At 44.0% G+C, this 19,893-nt stretch overlaps 1 protein-coding gene across 2 annotated transcripts in view; it reads left to right on the top strand.

Annotated features, from left to right (window-relative positions):
• The window catches only part of PALM2AKAP2 (PALM2 and AKAP2 fusion), a gene marked incomplete at both ends in the record, with an annotated part of 364,538 nt that overhangs the window by 192,961 nt on the left and 151,684 nt on the right, over positions 1 to 19,893 (top strand). The window lies entirely within an intron of this gene.

The raw sequence follows: 19,893 nt of genomic DNA, 5'->3' as shown, positions 1-19,893 counted from the left end.
TCTCTCTCTCTCTCTCTCTCCCTCCCCCCGCCCCTTTCTGGGGATTGAACTCTCGAGGGCATTCTATCTCCCAGGTATACCCCTAGCCCTTTTTATTTATTTTGAAACAGGGTCTTACTAAGTTACCCCACTCTGTCCTCAAATCTGTGACCCTCCTGTCTCAGCTTCCCATGTGCTGGATTCACAGGTGTGCGCCACAGAGCCTGGTGAGGACTTTGTCTTTGGCTGTAGGGACTTTCTCTAAGTTCAGGTGAAAGATCTGAACTCCTCACCTGGGGGCACTTACTCCTTAACTTTAGTTCTGACTGTGGGGGCCTGGAATCGTAGCCCAGGGTGAGACTACTCTGAGAGGAATACCCCTGAACCCCTCACTGGGAAAGGAGCCCGAGTATTTTAAAAATGCTTTAAAAATGTTTAAAATGCTCCCTTTTAACAACTTCTATGTCTCAGAGTTTTGCCTCTTCCTCTAATAGTTTTCCAATCACAGTCTTAAGCATCACCATATTGCCCTCCAAAGAATTTTCATTTCATTATACCTGAAAAGCTGTCTCTATGGAGGGTCCTTAGAGGAAACAGCTGCTGCGCTGATGCTGGGCTACCTTGTTAGCTCACAGCTCCAAGAGGAGGAGTCTAAGGGGACCTTGCACAGGGTCTGGTGGCCATGAGAGAGGTAGCCACCTGCTCTAGAGCTGAAGACACCGGCTTCAAGAGGCACCAGGACAGCAAAGGTCCTAGGGGCATAAACTGAGAGGTCTCCTTTGGGACACAACTGTAGCCCAGCAGGGGCTGTTTTGTAGAGGAACAATAGATATGTCTTTGACTCCAGAAGGCCCAACTAGGATCAGTAGTTGCATGGAGTTCAATTTTAGCTCAATATCAGGAAGTACATTCTGACATGAAACTTGCTAAAAATAGAATCGTCTGAAACAGGTGGCCTATAACAGCCCTATTTTCTTTTCTGGGTTGATATTTTTGCTCTCACAGTTCTGGAGGCTAGAATCCAACATCAAGGAGTTTTCAGGTCTGTGATCTCTGACAAGATCCTTTGTGGCTCCTCTTGGCTTTTGGTAACACCAAGCATTGCTTGACTCCAGGCAGCATCAGTCCAGTCCCTACCTCTTGTCTTCATGTGATCGCCTTCCATGGTCCCCCTCTCTTCTTCCAAGAACCCATCCTAGCCAGCATGGTGGTGCACGCCTATAATCCCAGTACTTGGGAGGCTGAGACAGAGGGACTGCAGATTCGAGGCCAGCCTTAGCAACTTAGAAAAATTTGCAGTAACTTAGCAAGACCTTGCTAAAATAAAAATGGCTGAGAGTGTAGCTTAGAAGTAGAATGTCCTTGGGTCCAATCCCCAGTAGGAAAAAAGAAGGAAGGAAGGAAGGAAGGAAGGAAGGAAGGAAGGAAAAAGGCTGGCTCTGATGTCCTCATTCTAACCTGATTACATCTGCAAATTTCCACATGAGATCATACTCTGAGGTACTAGGCTTGAGGGCTTCAGCATATCTTTTCTTTTGGGGGGCAGTGCAGGACACAGTTCATCCCATAGCAGACTCCTCTATGGGAATAAATTCCTTATTCCTAGAAATGTGCAAATATAATCAAGGTTCTTTCAAAATACTTAAATTTAAGCAAAGAATGCAATCCAATGACTTCCAGCATCTCTCCTCCTTCTTTTTGCAGTACTGGGGATGGAACCCAGGATCCCATGGTGGGCAAGTGCTCTACCATTCAACTACAGCCCCTCTTCCTACCACAATATTTCCTAACACCATGAGTCCTGTTGTAAATGCTCTTCTTAATCCTGGGAACACTCTTGGTCCAAACTCAACCCCATTTTCAAAAGCACCCAGAGGAGCCCCCTTAATCCCTAAAGAACATCAACTGGGGATCTCATTTTCTTTTTTAAAATTTTTTATTGGTGCATTGTAATCATACATCTTAAAATGGGATAAAAGATGGTGGAGGCATACATGCACACATCACCAATTATCCCTTACCCAATTCCTGCCCCAATCCCTCCCCATGCTTGGCTTAGTGACTGACTTTGCTATGTTTGTTTATAAGAAATCAGGGATCTCTTTTTCTGTTCCCTGCATCTTCCTCTCTCACGGGTCTCTTGCAAATCTTTTTTTAGTCAGTGTTCTTTTGGTCACATGTGATAGAATCCTGATTCAAAGTTGCTTTAAAAAAATTTCTTGCTGGGCATGGTGGCCCATGCCTGCAATCCCAGTACTTGGGAGGCTAAGAGAGGAGGATTGCAGGTTCGAGACCAGCCTCAACAACTTGGAGATGCCAACAACTTCAAAATAAAAAATAAAAAGGGCTAAGGGCATAGCTCAAAGGTCATGACACGCTGGACTCAATTCCCCATACCAAAATATTCTTTTACAATTATATTTTCTCATGAAATTGAAAAGTCAGTTTTTTGTTTTGACTCCAGTTCTCAGCTTTGCGTCCTCTCTGCTGCTTCATCCTCTGGAAAGCTTTTTTCATGATTGCTGCCCCCAGGCTTAAATCTTACCAGTTTATTAAACTCATCAAGAAAAGTTCCCTCTTTGCAGCATTTATTTATTTTTTTATTTATTTTTTATTTATTTATTTATTTTTTTTTTTTGAGGAGGAAGGGGTTTGAGTACTAGGGATCAGACCCTAGGTCATTCTACCTCTGAGCTCCATCAGTCCTTTTTTTTTTTTTAATTATTTGTTTGTTTGTTTTAAAACAGGGTCTAACTAGGTTGCTGAGAGTCTCACTAAATTTCTGGGACCAACATCAAACCCTTTCCTCCTGCCTCTTAGCTTATCTCTTTCTACTTATTTTCCCAATTTTATATTACAAAGACCTCGCTACTGGACTGGCAAATACTGAACTTTTTATTTAAAAAAAAAAGGACGAGGAAGGGAGAGAAATAGAGGAGTCAGCCAAAGCTGAGTCCTCCTAGTGTCGGAAAGGAGGGAGCAGAAGAGAAACTCATGTTAATAAATTTTTTTCCCATCATACATCACGTCGAGAGAGCCGTTGTCATTTTGAGTTGTGGGTGCTTTAAGTTTGCATGTGTGTCTGAGGAAGAGATAGATGAGCTTGCACTTAATGGGAGGAAGGCTCTGGCATGTAAATACTCCGGTGCTAAGTGATGGACACAACCCCCAAGTCTCGGCCAACAGTGTCTGTGTTTCAGCGCCTAGACTTCGGCAGCGGGTCCAGCCAGACTTCCAGAAGGGGCTTTAAACTTGAGACCCATCAGGCTTTCTGGTTTCCAATCACTCAAGCATTCCAGAATTCAAAACAACACTGGGTCATAAAACAATCTAAAGACTCATTTTTATCTTTTATCCTCTGCCTACAACAGGATCCACCCCTTGGCAGCTGGAACTGAAAAGCTTTAAGCAAGCCGCTCCTCCCCAAGGCGGCCTGCTAAGAGCAGTCAGTATCCCAGCCACGGGGCCTCAGGCAGTCTCTGGCATCTGTCTGAGAATCCAGTGCCTGCTTCCTGATCCTCCCATCTTGCTCTGATGTCTCTGTTTCTCGTCTTGATTCTCTCTGCCACCTCCACCCGCAGCTTTGTAATGGCTCCCCTGACTCACAGCCAGTCTCTTCTACTGGTGCCCCTTCCTCCGGCCTCCTTGCCTCCCCCAGCCTGATGGGAGGCTCCATGTGGAGCTGTGCCAGGACCTCCACTGCGGATCAAGGGCTCTCCTGTTCTATGCCTTGACCTAGTGGTACCCAGCTGTACTCGTTTGCTAAGGCTGCCATAACAACATACTACAGCACATCCACAAACTAGAAAGGCTGCCATTTATAATTTCTGGGCTGATGATTACTCTCAGACCCTTCCTGAACTTTCTAGAAGCTTCTTTTACAAATACTCTTTTTTCTATGCTTTTTCTTGATTCAAGGGAGGGTTTCTGAATGACTGGGTGAGCTCCTACAGGTCATCAGACACCATCACAGTGGGGAACTCCCCAAGAGCAGGAGAGGAAGCTCTGGCAGGACACCCAGAACTCAGAGCGGAAATGTAACATCCTGGCTGCCTACTAAGGGGAGGCCAGCACAGTAAGAAAGGGGAGAGGATGGAGAAGTACTGGAAATTGGGTTCCCTGATGGAGAAAACCCACTCCCACATGGCCTGCCAGTACCACCAGGTCTGGCCATCCAGGTCTCCCCAGCCCAAACTCTGTGCCTGGTGCACAACAGAAATGTAAGCCATGCATCTGAGATAGGAATGATGTGACCACAGCTACATTTCTGAACAAAAATGATGATCATAGCTGGGTAGAGTGATGTATGGGCTTACAGAGTCTCAGTACTTGGGAGACTGAGACAGGAGGATTGCAGATTTGAAGCAAGAAGGAACTTGGTGAGACCCTCTTTTTAAAAAAAAATAAAATAAGGTTGGGAGTATAGCTTAGAGGTAGAGAGCCCATGGGTTCAAGCCCCAGTACCACAAAAAATTAATAATAATAATAATAATAATAATAATAATAATAATAATAGCTGGGTGTGGTGGTACATGCTTGTAATCCCAGCACTTGGGAGGCTGGGACAGGAGGATCTCAGGTTTGTGGCCAGCTTCAGCAATTTGGTGAAGCTCTTGGCAACTTAGTGAGAACCTGTTTCAAAATAAAGGATAAAAATAGGACTGGGTGTGTAACTTTGAGGTAGAATGCTCCTGGGTTCAATCCCTAGTACCACGTTCGCATGCATACACACACACACACACACACACACACACACACACACACGCACACACACATATAATAATAATAATAATAATAATAATAATAATAATAATAATGATGATGATGATGATGATGAGCCAGGCATGGTGGCGTATTCTTGCAATCCCAGCATTTGGGAGGCTGAGACAGAAGAACTGTGGTTCACAAACAGCCTCAGCTACTTAGTGAGGCCCTTTGCAACTCAGTGAGACTCTGTTTCAAAAGGAAGACTAAAAAATAGGGCTCAAGGTGTAGCTCAGAGTTAGAATACCCCTGGGTTCCATTCCCAGTACCGCAAAAAAAAAAAAAAAAAAAAAAAAAAAAACCTAAAAACCATAATAATGACAGACCTGAATTGAAGGACATCAGAAACCTGAATTACTACACTTGGAGTGGAGATGGGGAGGATGAGGTGGGGTAGGCCTTCCAGAGGCCAATGTCTCTAAAGGGCTCTGCTCCTCCCTGGTGCCTTTGGCCCAGTGGCCCAGTTGTTGACTTTTCAGAGTCCAGAGCCCTAAATATGTCCCTGTCTCCGCTTTCCCTGCTGTTTAAATTATGTGTTGGTCAGTACATCTTCTCTGAATGGAAACTGGATCCAAGATAGTAGCTTGGGCTTTTGTTTCATTTTACATCACATTTTTAGGGAATAAGTATCCGTTATATTTCCAGCCTAGTAAAATCTGGTTGACAAACCTAACACTTAGGGTATGTGGAAAATATAGCAGAGCCTTTATTGGACCTGAGGAGGAGGCCCCCTGAGTGGCAATAAATGTAAACTAATTTGAGAGTAAACCAAGTTTTAAGCTATTAGTTTTCTAACCCCTGAGCCAGGGTCCCTGTTTGGGAACAGTTCCTGGACTTTGCAGCCCTTACATCTGGTTGCCTAAAGGGTTTTAATTTCTGAGGACTGGCTCAAGCCAGCCCAAACACACCATTTTCAAAATTAGTTTGGGCCACAAGGGTCTTATAAAACTCATTTTAAACTCCACTGTGACCCTTTTCTGCTCTCATTTGCATGCAATTGGAGTCTGCTTTCCCCTTCCTAAACAGCAGGATGTTTAAAATGCACCTTCAAGAACAGAACAAGGAATAAAACACCCAGTTTTCGGCCCCACGATCAGATGCTGTGACAAAGGGGCCTCTTTCCTCCTCCAGGGGAGGCCCGCCACTCGAGCACACAGTGGCAGCTGGAAAACTGTTGCAGCTTCATATCCAGATATACACGTATGTGCATGCACACACAGATATGTGCATAGGTTAAGCACGTGTGCCTGTGTGGGACCTGTGTGTTATGCCCAGGTGTGCACGTGCGTGTGGGCGTGTGCATCCACATCACAAGAGCATCTGTATGTGGTGGCAGAAATGTGTGTGCACAAATGTTCTCCATCTCAAGAGGGGCGCTCCTTCTGGTCATTCTAACCAAAGCACCTTAGTGAGCAGAGTGCAGGGGAGCAGCGCACTGCAGCCTGAGCAGCGGCGTGGGACAGCCTCATCCCAGCCTCAGATCTGCACCTTACCTTGTGCGTTCTTGGGCAAATTATTGACTTCCCAAAGTCTCATTTTTGCTCTCTGGAAAATAAGGATGAAATTAGTGTCTACTCCAGTTGGGAGTTTTGTTTAATAATGAGATCATACACATGAGATGCTAATCAGATGCTAATCATTTGAGACGTGATAGCTGTTATTATTATCGGCATTATCTTTGTTCCTTCCTGACTCATGCTCACAAAGAGTGGGCTATGTGGAAACATCCAACTGTGTTCTAACCTGGGGTGCTGTAGATTTCCACCTCTTGTCCCGTGAGGAGGATGCTGGCCCCAGGCTCTTCATGAGGTATCTGAACCCAAGTTGGGACTCAGAGTCTCTGAGCGCTTTCATCTTAATCCTCTTCCATCTTTCAAAAGCTCCGTTGCTCAGGTTACCCCTGCAGAACCAGATCGTCCTTGGATCCAAGAAGACCATGCCTCGGAGCTGTCTTGGCATAAAAGGAGAACTGCCCAGTTGATAGGGGGCAGTCCTCTTGGCCCTCTGTGAATGTTTGCGTAATCATACTGGATTGGGTCTGGTGACTCTTGGGACCCCGCCACAAAGCCCTTCAAAGACCTGAGCATTTGTGCACTTGATGCCAGCCTGAATGGGAACCTCGGGGGGGGGGGGTCCCCTCTCTGAATCTCCTTTTTCCCCCAGTATGTCCTCAAGCTTCCTGTCCCCCATCTCTAGAAACAAGACACCCATCTTTGGGGTTGCAGACATTGATTAGACAAATAGGCTCTGAGCTCAGAGTGCTCCCTCACCACCACATCAGTAATTTCAACATTTTTAAGCCTCACTTTTGTGGTCTGCAAAGTGGGGATTACATATGCCTGCCTCATCGGGTTGCATAGGGATTAAATGAGACAATTCACCTAAAAGCTTAGTCCCGGCTTGCAGAATGTCCTCAGTACAGTCTGGCCATCACTGAGGATCTGAATGCAGCTGCCCTGGGCAGAGAGAGAGCAGTGGGCTAGAAAAGCCATGGGGCACACTTAGCAAGGCACTGAGGTTTTCTCTGTGTGTCCTGGAGATTCCTGAAGATCTCCTGCTCAGAGGCACCCAGAGAGGCTACCGTGGTTCAGGGAGGTATAGAGAGAAGACAGAGTCCAATGACCTTTAGTTTGAGGAATATCCCTTGTCATCCAAAAAGGGCCCTTTCTTCTTCCCAATGAGCTCTTCTCAAGGAGAGGGGCCAACACAGCAGGAAATGTCCCTGATACCCCTACACCCGCCCCAAAGAGAAAGCTGGATCCCAGCAATATGGACGAGCCACTACCTGGGGGAGGGTGGATTGGGGCAGGGTGACATCCTGAGGTACTCCTCCAGCCTCTGGGCAGGGCTCCCCACCAAGAGGAAGCAGGGCCCCAGCAGCTTATCCTTGGGTGGGGTTTCCCGAAGGCCAAGTGTTTAAAGGGAAATCATTGTTCTGAAGTTCCGCTATGTTTTAATAACCACCCTGCTGAGAACTCCTAGGAGAACAAAGTGAGATTTGAAAAAGCTCATAGGGTCACTCTGAGCCAAAAGCAATTAATAGGAAGAGAAATATCTGGGCAAGTCTCAAGTCCACAGCTTTCTACACAGAAACATGGAGAAGGGAGAGTGCTAAGGTCCAGTGGGACATAGAACGGCAGTCCATTCTTTTTATTGTAATCAGACAAAATGTTTTCACAATAGGCCAACTTTTTTGTGGTAAAATTGGTTTGATATTGCTTATGTCCCAGGAAGAAGCCAGAGACAAGAAAGCAATTGGACTCCCGGGCCCAAATTAGCAGCTGCTGCCAATGACAACTTCTCAAATTATTTTCCTTCTCCTTTGCCTCATTTCTCTCACTGAATAACCAAAAGTTGGGTTCTAAACATCCTCGAAGTTCCATGGCTGCTGGACATGGTGACGCACATCTGTGATTTCAGTACTTAGAAGCTGAGACAGGAGGATGGCAGGTTCGAGACTAGCCTCAGCAACTTAGCCCTTCAGCAATGTAGTGAGACCCTGTTTCAAAATAAAAAATTTGCAAAGGGTATAGCTCAGAGGTATAATGCTCCTGCATTCAATTCCCTGGAAAACACACACACACACACACACACACACACACACACACACACACAATTCCATGTCTGTGTCAAGGTCAGTGGGCTGATAAGAGTTGAGGCAGAGCTGTGATGAGAAGCAGAGGAGAATAGCCACAGTGGTTAAGAAGGCTGGAAGTTGGCCAGGCTTGGTGGCCCATGCCTGTAATCCCAGTACTTGGGAGGCTGAGACAGGAGGATCGCATGTTCCAGGACAGCCTCAAGTAGTGAGACTCTCATCAACCTAGTGAGTCCCTGTTTCCAAATAAGAAATAAAATCAGGCTAGGGATGTAGCTCGAAGGTAGAATGCCTCTGGGTTCAATCCCTAGTACCACAAAAAAAAAAAAAAAAGGAAGAAAGTGGGTTGGAAGCCTCTAAGAAGGCTTCCAGAAAGTTCGCAAGCAAAACTGTACACTCTCCAGCCGAGGGCTTCGCTATCATCCTCCGTTGTTTTCATAACTCAGGCTACCTAGGTCATCATCGAAGATGTTTGTCCTCCAAACTGGGCCCAGCTCTGGCATCTTCTGACAGTTCAAGTCAGCTGCCCGAGCATGGCCGTGTGAGGTGGTGAGACGCTTGACCAAGGAAAGGCTGAAGGCACCTATCAGGGGACATCATAGAGGAGCCTTCTACTCCTGAGAAAAAGGCTCAGATTCCCCACTTCACTTCAACTTGGAAAACATTTCACAAGCCCCGCTATGTGCTGGATGGCGCTGAGCTGGCCGGAGGGGAGATGGGCTTGCAAGGCTGGTGAACGGACAGGAGCCCTCAGGGTCTTCCAGACTCTCAGGGTCTCACCAGGGGAGCTATGTCGGCTGACGACATGTCCATGGTTCCGTTCTCTGGGCCTCGTGCTGGACCAATCACAGCCTCTTGTTTCTTCAGGATCAAGTGGATCAGCTGAGATATGAACTGTGTTTCCTTCTCTGTCTCCTTTAGTACTCTCCTCTTTTCTCCTCTGAACACCGCCAAGAACTTATCCCCTAAACTTGGCTGCCCCAAAGTAACGCTTCTTATTTAACAGATGTTTGGATGAGAGTCACGGTATGTCAGGCCCAGTCCCTCCCTATGTATTAGTGTATATTAGCTACTTGACAAGGGTCCACTGAGGCAGCCTTGACCAGCAAACACTGTTGGGTGCACTCAGGGCTCTTCCCTCTCTGGCACTAATCAGTGTCCCCATATGTGGGTTAATGTTATCAGAGCTGTGAGTTCCCAGTGAGGGTGAAAGTAGAGATGCACTCTAGAGCTAAGCTAAGATGCCGCCGTGGAAGAACTGGTCCTGGAAGGCAAGACCATGCCCCAGCATCACCAGGGTACTTAACTTTCATGCATTCAAATGTGTATTTCCGAGAGGGGGGAAAGAGAGAGAGAGAAGTATAAATTGAAAAAGTGACTCTTCCTGCTGTTCTCATCTGTGTATGTATCTTCTAATGACAGACCTCACTGGTTGGTGGCCATCAACTTATGGCCATCGATTCCTCCCCTTCTTTCTTCCTGGCCAGCATCCTGTTCTGTCCATTTGCTGCTCTACCAGGTGGCTGTGTACTCAGGGAAAGCTGAGACCCTCACAGCCATGGGGCAAATCTTGATTTTTTTCCCCAAGGTGATTTTGATAATTCTATTCCCCTTTTCTGTGATTGATAGTTTTTGGTTTTTGTTTTGTTTTGGTGGTACTGGGGATGGAACCCAGGGGCATTCTACCTCTGAGCTACACTCCTAGCCCTACTTTTTATTCTTTATTTTGAAACATGGTCTCATTGAGTTGCAAAGTGTTTATGAACCACGATCCTCCTGTCTCAGCCTCCCAAATGCTGGGATTACAAGTGTGCACCACCACACCCAGCTCTGTGATTGATATTTTTTTTAAGATAGGAGTTCGCTGTGAACTTCTAGACTCAAGAATCCTTCTTCCTTAGCTTCCTAAGTAGCTGAGACTATTCTATGTTGCTTTTCTTTGACTTATTTTTGGGGGGGGGCATGGGGGGATGAAGCCAAGGTTTTATGCATACTAGGCAAGTGCTTTACCAATGAGCTACATCCCCAACCCTTTTTATTTTATTTTAAAACAGGATCTAGCTTAGTTGCTCAGGTTAGCCTTGAACTCATGATTGTTCTGCCTGGGCTTCCTGAGTAAGTAGCCGGGATTACAGGTGTGCTCCATCATACCTGGCTTGTGTTACATTTTTGATCAATGAAACTCTGGGGGTCAGCTTGAATGCGTAAGTAGGAGTACTTCTATAAAAAAAAACTTTCTTACTCTTAAAACTAGGTAAGGAAGTAGAGGAGAATCACTCCTTTTCTTGCCTCTATACTTTTTTTTTTTTTGGTGGTACTGGGGTGGAAGCCAGAGGCTTCCTACTTCCGGTCTATACTCCCAGACCCATTTTATATTTTATTTGAAAACAGGGTCTCACTAAGTTGCTGAGAGCCTCACTAAGTAGCTGAGGCTGGCTTCGAACCTGCACAATCCTCCTATCTCAACCTCCCAAGCGCGGGGATTATAAGCGTGCGCCACCACGCCCGGCTTTTTTTTTTTTTTTTTTTTATGGTACTGGGGATGGAACCCAGAGGCTTTCTACCTCTGGGCTATACTCCCAGACCTTTTTTAAAATATTTTATTTAGAAACAGGGTCTCACTAAGTCGCTGAGAGCCTCACTGAGTAGCTGAGGCTGTTTTAGAACCTGTGCAATTCTCCTGTCTCAGCCTCCCAAGCACTGGGATTACAAGCGTGCGCCACCACGCCCAGCTCGCCTCTATATATTTTTATGATGCTTTGAACTGCTCTGTCTATCTTGGTACCAGGGAGGAAAGGCAAAATAATTGCAGCCATTAGCTGAGACCACTGGGTCACTGAATTAGTCACTTCTGGTGACACCTTACTTTGGGACTTCTTCATTGGTGAACCGATCAGGCCCCTGTTGTTTAAACCTCCACTAAATGGTCTATTACCTGTGGCCACAAGCATCCTAAGTGATACAGCCCAGTAGAAGGATGAGTTAGGGAGAGGGTAATCTGCTGTTCCCAAAGTTGGTCTCAACTCCTGTATCTCTCACAATCTGAGCATCAACAGACCCCAAGAAATTCTCGAATCTGGAGATGTGTATTTTTTGGTACAACATGATCCTTTGTCCAAGCCAATAGCAACATCTGGTACAAACAGAAGAAGAAGGTCTGTTTCAAGGCTGGAACAAAAAGTGACTCTATGGGACTCACTGGTTGTACTTTGTGGGAGATTTAAGGAATTTTCAAAGGCAGTTTTGACTGTGCTGCCTTTTGCCTTTTGTCTCTAGAACCTAGATCCTTCATGGGATGCACATAAGCTATGCAAGAATCGCTGAGCTCAATGGAAACAGAGAGCAGCCCCAAAAAAGAAGAAAGTAGGGACCATTGATAACCTGACTGAAGAGACCAAGCATAAAAGGCAGGATTGATTTAGAGGACAGAACACAGTAAATTCATCTAAAGAACTCTCTATAATGGTAACTTGAGGTTGATGGAGAAGCCAAATCCGGGAGGGCTGCTGCTTCTTCCCAAAAGTTAGGGCTAGGTTATGCTGCTGTAATAAGTAGCCCCCAAATCCTATGGCTTAAAACAATAAAGGGCCAGGCATGGTCGTGCTTGCATATAATCCCAGTGCTTGAGAGGCTGAGAAAAGAGAATATCGGGTTTGTGGCCAGCCTCAGTAACTTAGTGAGGTCCTCTGCAACTTAATGAAATCCAGTTTCAAATTTAAAATATATATATATATATATATATATATATATATTTTTTTTTTTAAATAAATTTAATATATATATATATATATATTAGGGCTGTGGGAATGTGGCTCAGAGGTAGAATGCCCCAGGTTCAATTCTCAGTACCACAAAAAGCAAACAAACAGACAAACAATAAAGATTTAGTGCCCACTCATTTTACATGGCCATCGTGGGTTGACCATCTGTTCTGCACGACCCTCATGCGGAGACTTAGGCTAGCAAAATTTTAGGTTATCTGGAACATTGCCCATCACAGTGGTTGAGGGGAAGTGTGCTTTAAAAGGTCCTACATTGCCGGGCGTGGTGGCGCACGCTTGTAATCCCCATGCTTGGGAGGCAGAGACAGGAGGATAGCGCAGGTTCGAAGCCAGCTGTGTGCGCTGGCTTAGGAGACCCTGTTTCCAAATAAAAAAATGTAAAAATAGGTCTGGGAGTGTAGCCCGGAGGTAGAAGGGCTTCCAGGAACTTCAGTACCACCAAATAAATAAATAAATAAATAAATAAATAAATAAATAGGTCCTACATCAATGGTTAAATGCTCCAGCCTAGAAGAGATAGATGTCACCACTGCCTACACCCATCAGTTGGGCTAGTCATACGCCCTCACTCAACTCTAAGGAGATCAGGAAGGAAATCCTGTTATGTGTCTACAAGGAGGGAAGAACTAGGAACATTAGAGTGGGCAGCACTAATGTCCAACCCAGTCATCTGCTTAGTCCAATGATATATCTAAACATCTATGTGCATGGATAACCTTTATTTTTCCCTCCTATACTGGGGATTGAACCCAGGACCTTGTGCATGAGCACTGTACCACTGAGCTACATCTTCACCCCATTTTCTTATTTTGTGACAGGGTCTCCCTAAATTGCTCAGACTGGCCTCATCCTTGTGATTCACAAGCCTCAGCCTCTCAAGAAGCTGGGATCACAGGTGTGCACCACCAACAAACCCAGCTCTAAGTCCCCAGGCTTGGCTTCCTCCCTGTCTTACTTTACTTTCACCTACTAACCCCCCCACCGCTGTCATCTGAGCATAGATAGCAGCACAGTGGGTTCCCTCCCACTGCTGAGTCTCTGAACCTTTTTTATTTTATTAATTAATTTATTGATTTAATTGTTAATCAGACATCTTGATGAATGTTTACTGTAATCATACCTCTTGATGAAGTAAGTTCAGGATGATAAAGGCATGCATGCACACAGCATCTGGCGAGCCCTCCCCCAACTCCCAGCCCACTCCCTCTCCCTCCCCACCTTCCTGTGCTCAACACGGTGACTGGCTTTGATAAGTCTGTGCTATGTACATCATGTCCACTGAGGTGTTTCCTCTTCAAGTCTTCCTCCCCCTCCCATCTCCCTCAGTCAGGCCCCCTCCTTCACTCCACTAAGGTTTCTCCTCTTTTGTCTGGAGTCCCTTCTGTGTCGGGGGGCCTTTATTTTTATACTAACCAGGATTAGAACTAAGGGAGACACCCATCCTTTGTCCCTAGAATTCTTTGTCCCTAAATTGCTGCCCCCCAGGCCTCCTAGCAGCCTGGATGTCGTCACTGTTCAGTGTGACATTCTGTCCCCTTTGATTCAAAACGGCAAGGTGTCTGGTCTCCAGGCTAGAGCACTGGAGATACCTGCTGGGGCCAAATCCTCCTCTCTGAATATGGTCCTGTGTGCCCAGCTCCTCCAGCCAGGCCCTGCGCTCAGCTATCTCCTGTGCTCCGCAACTCACACACATACAAAACTTTCAGCAGTAATCAATAGCAGGAAAAGACCCATCTAAGTTAGCAGAGCATGCCCTGTGAATCCAGACAGAGGACCCTGGAGGGGACTCAAAGCTTGGGTGAGTGGACTTATTTATGTCAGCAGCTAGGTGAGAAGATACCCAAAAAGCAATACAAAAATTCATGGTGGTTTACTTGTGCCTGAGAAATCTTTATAAAATTGTCCCTGATGGAGTATTTATAACTTTATCTCAGCTATAGGAAGACAGGTCTCAATTTCTCTTACTGAGGGGAAATACAAACTCATCACCTTCTGGGAGGAAGATGCTATTTTTTTCCTGAAGATTTGAGCTTATCTTTTAAACAAAGAATTAAAATAGTAATAGTCTTGCTAGCAATTGTAGGAATAATGTCAAATATGATTTCCCTTCTCAAAGAAGTTATAAATAATTTGAGCAATGAAAGAATGGGGAATAGAACAGTAGTTGTTGGAAAGCATTTTATGTATAAATACATGTGTGGGGGGGAGAGGGAGAGAGAGAGAGAGAAATATAATTCTAGTGTTAGGTTGAATTTTTTATGTGTGTGGGGGATTGCTGCAGATGAAACCCTGGAATTTCTACCTTTAAGCTACACCCTACTCCTGTTTTATTTTTTATTTTAAAAAGTGTCTCTCTAGGTTGGTAAGGTTGACCTCAAACCTGTGATCCTCCTGTCTCAGCTTCCCAAGTACTAGGATTAAAGGCATGCATCACCATATCTGACTTAAAATTCTTTATTTAGTTCTTTTCTTGATACGAGAGGATAGTGTGCTTATATTACTACTAAAAAAAATAATTAATCTGAAATGCCTTTCTTTTACAATTTTATATCCAAACTTGTGTGTGTGTGTGTGTGTGTGTGTGTGTGTGTGTGTGTGTGGTACTGGGGGTGGAACCCCAGAGTTTTCTACCTCCAATCTATATTCCCAGACCTATTTTTATATTTTATTTGGAAACATGGTCTCACTAAGTTGCTGAGAGCCTCACTAAGTAGCTGAGGCTGGCTTCAAACCTGTGCAATCCTCCTGTCTCAGCCTCCCAAGCGCAGGGATTTCAAGCGTGAGCCACCATGTCCGGCTATATTCAAGCAACTTAAGTGTCTATTTATTTGTGTGGTGGGTTATTGGGGATTGAGCCCAGTAGCATTCTTCCTCCAAGCTACACCTTCAGCCCTTTTTTATTTTTGTTTTGAAAGAGAGTCTAAGTTTCTGAGAGTCTCACTACAAGCATATGCTGTCCTCGGACCTGTGATCCTGTCTCAGTCTCTTTATTAGTGAGATTACAGGTGTGCACCCTGTAGTAAGTGTTTCTACAATAGTGGCAAACCATAGATCTTAACTGAATGAAAATCCTCATGCAAGCAGATAAGAAAAAAAAATTGATAATATTCTAGTGCTGAGGGCTTACAAGAAGCTTTCTTGGCCATCCTCCGGCCCACGGTGCATTTACAAGCTGGTGGAATAGAAATCACTGTTTGGAAATGGAAGTATCATTGTCAGGTGGATAAGCATCCTGTAATAAGACGTGCCAGTTATCTTCATCTCTGAGTCCTCAAGATGACAGGGCCTCCCGCCCTTTGACCTTCAAATAAAATTAGCATGTAGCCCTATCATGCACAGTGTGCCAGTGAGGTACCTTCCCAAGATTCTTAGCACTGTGTCCTCCTGAGAGTCTACATTTTCAGGGAATGCCCATGTGCACACGGCCCTTCTCTTCTCTCCACTCCAACATCCAGATGTGGGGCCTCAGTTTCCCTCAGGCTACACAAAACATGCCAGTGGTGGAGGACTGGTCTCACTGTGGTTATGAGTGTGAGTGTGAAGAATCACATCATGACCCAGAGGGCTAAATCGTTTAAAATTAATTTTTTTAAAGCATTGCTATTTTCAAAAGTCTTTTGTTTTTTATCCCCTGGCAATTTCAGCAATTTCTTACTGCCAGATCTTGCTCCAGCTTCTTCCAACTTCTCTTCCTTTTCTAAGCACACCCTCTTCCTTTCTCTCCCCTTCTGTGGTGTAGGACCTAAGTTTTCATCTCCAACAGGTCCATTAAGTTGCTTTGTTCTCTAAACAGTTTTATTTTTTCCTAGAGGAATTTCTCTTCTAGCTTTTAAAATAACATTTCTGTCCTCATAACTTATTATCAGGAATAAGGACATTTTAAAACTAAAATCTTATGTTTATTTTCTCTCACTTAAGACATGGAACGATAGGCTATCTACTTTGAAGTGTTTTCTTGATTGAGAGCTAAAATCTTGAGAATGCTAACATGTTTATGCCTCCTACTCATGCCTTTTTTTTTTTTTTTTGTACTAGAGATGGAACTCAGGGCCTCACCTATGTGAGGCAAGCTCTACCACTGAGAAGCACCCCAGCTCTTTTATCTCATTCTTATGTCCATAGACTTGTTAATAAAGATAATATTGATTGTAAAAGACATGATGATATCAAGAGATTTTCCAAAGTAGGATAATATATTTAGATGAGAATTAATACTCAATGCAATTTTCCTGCGACAAAGAGAGTTACATTTGACTTGCATAGTTAAAGAAAAACATACTTGCTCCAGGCAGACACAGTGGTGGATGCCTATAATTCCAGCTACTAGGGAGGCCAAAGCAGGAGGCCCACTTGAGCCCAGGAATGAGACTCCTGTTTCAAAAGAAAAAGAAGTACTTGAACCAAAATGATTTTCACATATAATTTTAGTTACATGGTCTATCTATCAGCTATTGTTAAAATAATTCTGCTTCACAAACCATCCCGAGACTCAGTCATCTTTTTGGCCTCACATACGCAGACAGTGGGCTGGAGCTGGTTTATCCACAATTGGCTTGGGTCCAGTGTGAAGACTGGGTGCAAGTCTGTTCAAGTCTCTTCCCTGTGTTCTTCATTCCCTTGTAAGTAGCTGGGACTTGTCCTTCTACTACAGCAGAAGTGTGAAAGGGCTGGACTCACCCCCCAGGCCCATGTCTCATCCCCTGCGTTATGCCTGCTGATCTCCCTTTGGCCAAAGCAAACATCAGTGGTACAGAGAAGAATATTTCTCTCATAGTGAGAAGGAGGGAAATGAATACCTACAGAACAATAATACAGACTGTTACACAAACTGAATTGCGTATGCTTGTCTGTCATGTCCAAACACCTGTGCTTTGTGAGCTGATCCACCAACTGTGGCTTAAGCTAAGAGTGACGATTAGTCTGATAAAAGCAAGAAGGGTCTGGGAAATAACCTATTTATGTAAGAGCAGAGGTTTCTCTCACAAAAATTGGCATTTAAGAGACATCTGACAATGCTCTTGCCATATTTTTTTTAAAAAAGAAATTGCAGGGCATGTCACCCAATTTCTGAAACCTAGTCAGAGACAACAACGATTTGTACTTGCAGTGAATTTTAGTGTATAACTTTTGGAGGTACTGAGGATTGAAGCCAGGGACAGTCGATTTCTGAGCTACACCCCCAGCCTTCTTTTATTTTTTATTTGGAAACAGGTTCTCCCTAACTTGCTGAGGATGGCTGTGAACCTGTGATTCTCTTGTCTCAGTAGTACTGGGACTCCTTCACAAGAGAGTTACAGAGTGCACCACCATGCTCAGCGAGTGCATAGATTCTGAGTAATCCATTATGCACATGAGGATCCAGAATATAAAATAGGGAAATGCAACCAATGCCAATATATTAAAATTTGACCAATCTCCTATCAATTCATCTAAATTATCACGTAGTTCAAATAATTACTACTCTTTCACACCTGGTTGATCAATTGATCCTTACTAACTAGAAATACTAGTATGGCAATTGTATTCATCTCTCTTGTTTTGTTTTGATGCTGAGGATTGAACCAGAGCCTTGTACACTAAGTGTGTGCACTACCACTGAGCCACGTCCTCAGCCATCTGGATTCTTGACTTAGCACAGAGGCTGGTAATATATGTCCCATGGGACACTACCTATAGGGTAAATAAAGTTTTATTGGAACCAGTTATGCCATGTGTCTAAATGTTGTCTATAGCTGCCTTTACTCTATAAGGACAGCTTAAGAATCAGCAGCAGAAAAGGGAACCCACAAATTCTAAAACATTTACTATATAGCAAACAGAAAAGTTTGCCAATCATAGTTTAATATAATGAAAGAGAGTTGAAATTTTGTAACTTGGGTTATTCACATAGATCTCAAGTTATTCTTAGGGAACATTATTTGCTAAGGAAATAAATAATGTAAACAAATATTGCAGACAGTTTTAACCTATTTTAGAAAACAATCTTTTAGTACTTTAGTTTATAAGCAGTTTAATTTAGCTTCCAAAAAGGCACATATTATACCAATTATAAGATTTGTATGGGTTGGGACTGTTGCTCCTGGTAGAATACTTGCCAAGCATATGAAAGGAGGGGAGGAAAAAAAGAAATGAAATTGACCAAAAAGCAAAAAAAAAAAAAAAAAAAAGAGAGAGAGAGAGAATGAAATTGACCAAATTATGTCTGCACATATACAAATTATAACAAGTCCCACTATTATGTATAATCATAATGTACCAATATAAAAATTATATCTGCTTGTTAAGCTCTAAGTATTACTTTATTAGCCTTTAAGGAGATGACTTTACTTGTAACGGATCAATGTTTTAAAAAATATACTTGTAGCCGGGCGTGGTGACACATGCTTGTAATTCAAGCATTTAGGAGGCTGAAACAGGAGGATCCTGGTTCGTGGACAGCCTCAGCTACTTAGTGAGGCCTTTGGCAACTCAGTGAGACCTTGTTTCAAAACAAAGAATGAAAAATAGGTCTGGGAGTGTAGCTCGGAGGTAGACTGCCCCGGGTTCCATTCTCAATACCACACACACACACACACACACACACACACACACACACACACATAAAATATATATATATACATGACATTACTTCAAATTTGTCACTAAGATAGACCATTCCAGGTCTTTTGCACACATGATTATATCTGGATTAGTGTAGCTTTACTATATTGGGCTCATAGGTGTTTCAGAACACCACCCCTTGTGTTAGCTTTTGCATCACTACAAAATACCTAACAAGAGAGCAACTTAGAGGAGGAACAATTTATTTGTCTCATGGTTTCAGAGGTTCAGTCCATGGCTGGCCAACTCCAAGGCAGAAGTCTCATGGCAGTGATTCACCTCCTCCATTCACACCCACCTCTGAACCTAACTACACTGGAAAATAGGCCTTTAACATATGACCTTTGGGGGGCACATTCCACATTGAAACTGAAACAGCCCCTGATGTCTTCTCTGAGGTTAGAGAAGACAAAACCTTCTATCCTGTATCTTGCCAGACATAATCTGACAACTTGAAAAGAAACACTAGCACCTCTAAAGACTTGGAGAGAAAGCATATGTACAATTAAAAGTGACCATAAAAGCCAGGTGTGGTGGTGCACGACTTGGGAGGCTGAGACAGGAGTAGCACAAGTTCAAGGCCAGCCTCAGCAACTCAATGAGGTTTTCAGCAACTTAGCAAGACTCTGTTTCAAAATAAAAAGTTAAATAGGGATGAGGGTACCTCAGAGGTAGAATGTTCCTAAGTTCAATCACCAGTACAAGAAGAAGGAGGAGGAGGAGGAGGAGGAGGAGGAGGAGGAGGAGGAGGAGGAGAAAGAGGGACTGTATACTCTCAGATATTTCCAGGAAGTGTGTGGAGTTGAGAACAGGGAAGTCATTTGTACTTGGCATTGAGTTAAATGTGTATATTTCTGTGCTCTGGGATTTACTTTAAGCCCCAAGTGAGACCTCATTCTGAGGGTAAAGTTTATTCTAACCCCTTCTCCACTCTGGGCTAGGAATCCAATTCTGTAAGATTCAGGACTTGGATAATGCACTCCAAAGTTGGAGATTAGGTAAAAACAAAGGAGGTGCTAACTGACCACACTTCTAGAAGGAAGCTTTCCTGGCAAGTGTCAGGTAGGTGAGGGACCATAGGTCATCATCCAGTCCTCTGTGAGTCACACAGCTTGGAATCTGCCAAATGACAGCTGTACATCTATCCACGTCAGCTGAATTCCCTTGGTTCAT

The sequence above is a fragment of the Muscardinus avellanarius genome (genome assembly GCF_963383645.1).
Source record: "Muscardinus avellanarius genome assembly, chromosome: 13".
NCBI lineage: Eukaryota > Metazoa > Chordata > Mammalia > Rodentia > Gliridae > Muscardinus > Muscardinus avellanarius.
This window is presented reverse-complemented; position numbering and strand designations above follow the sequence as displayed.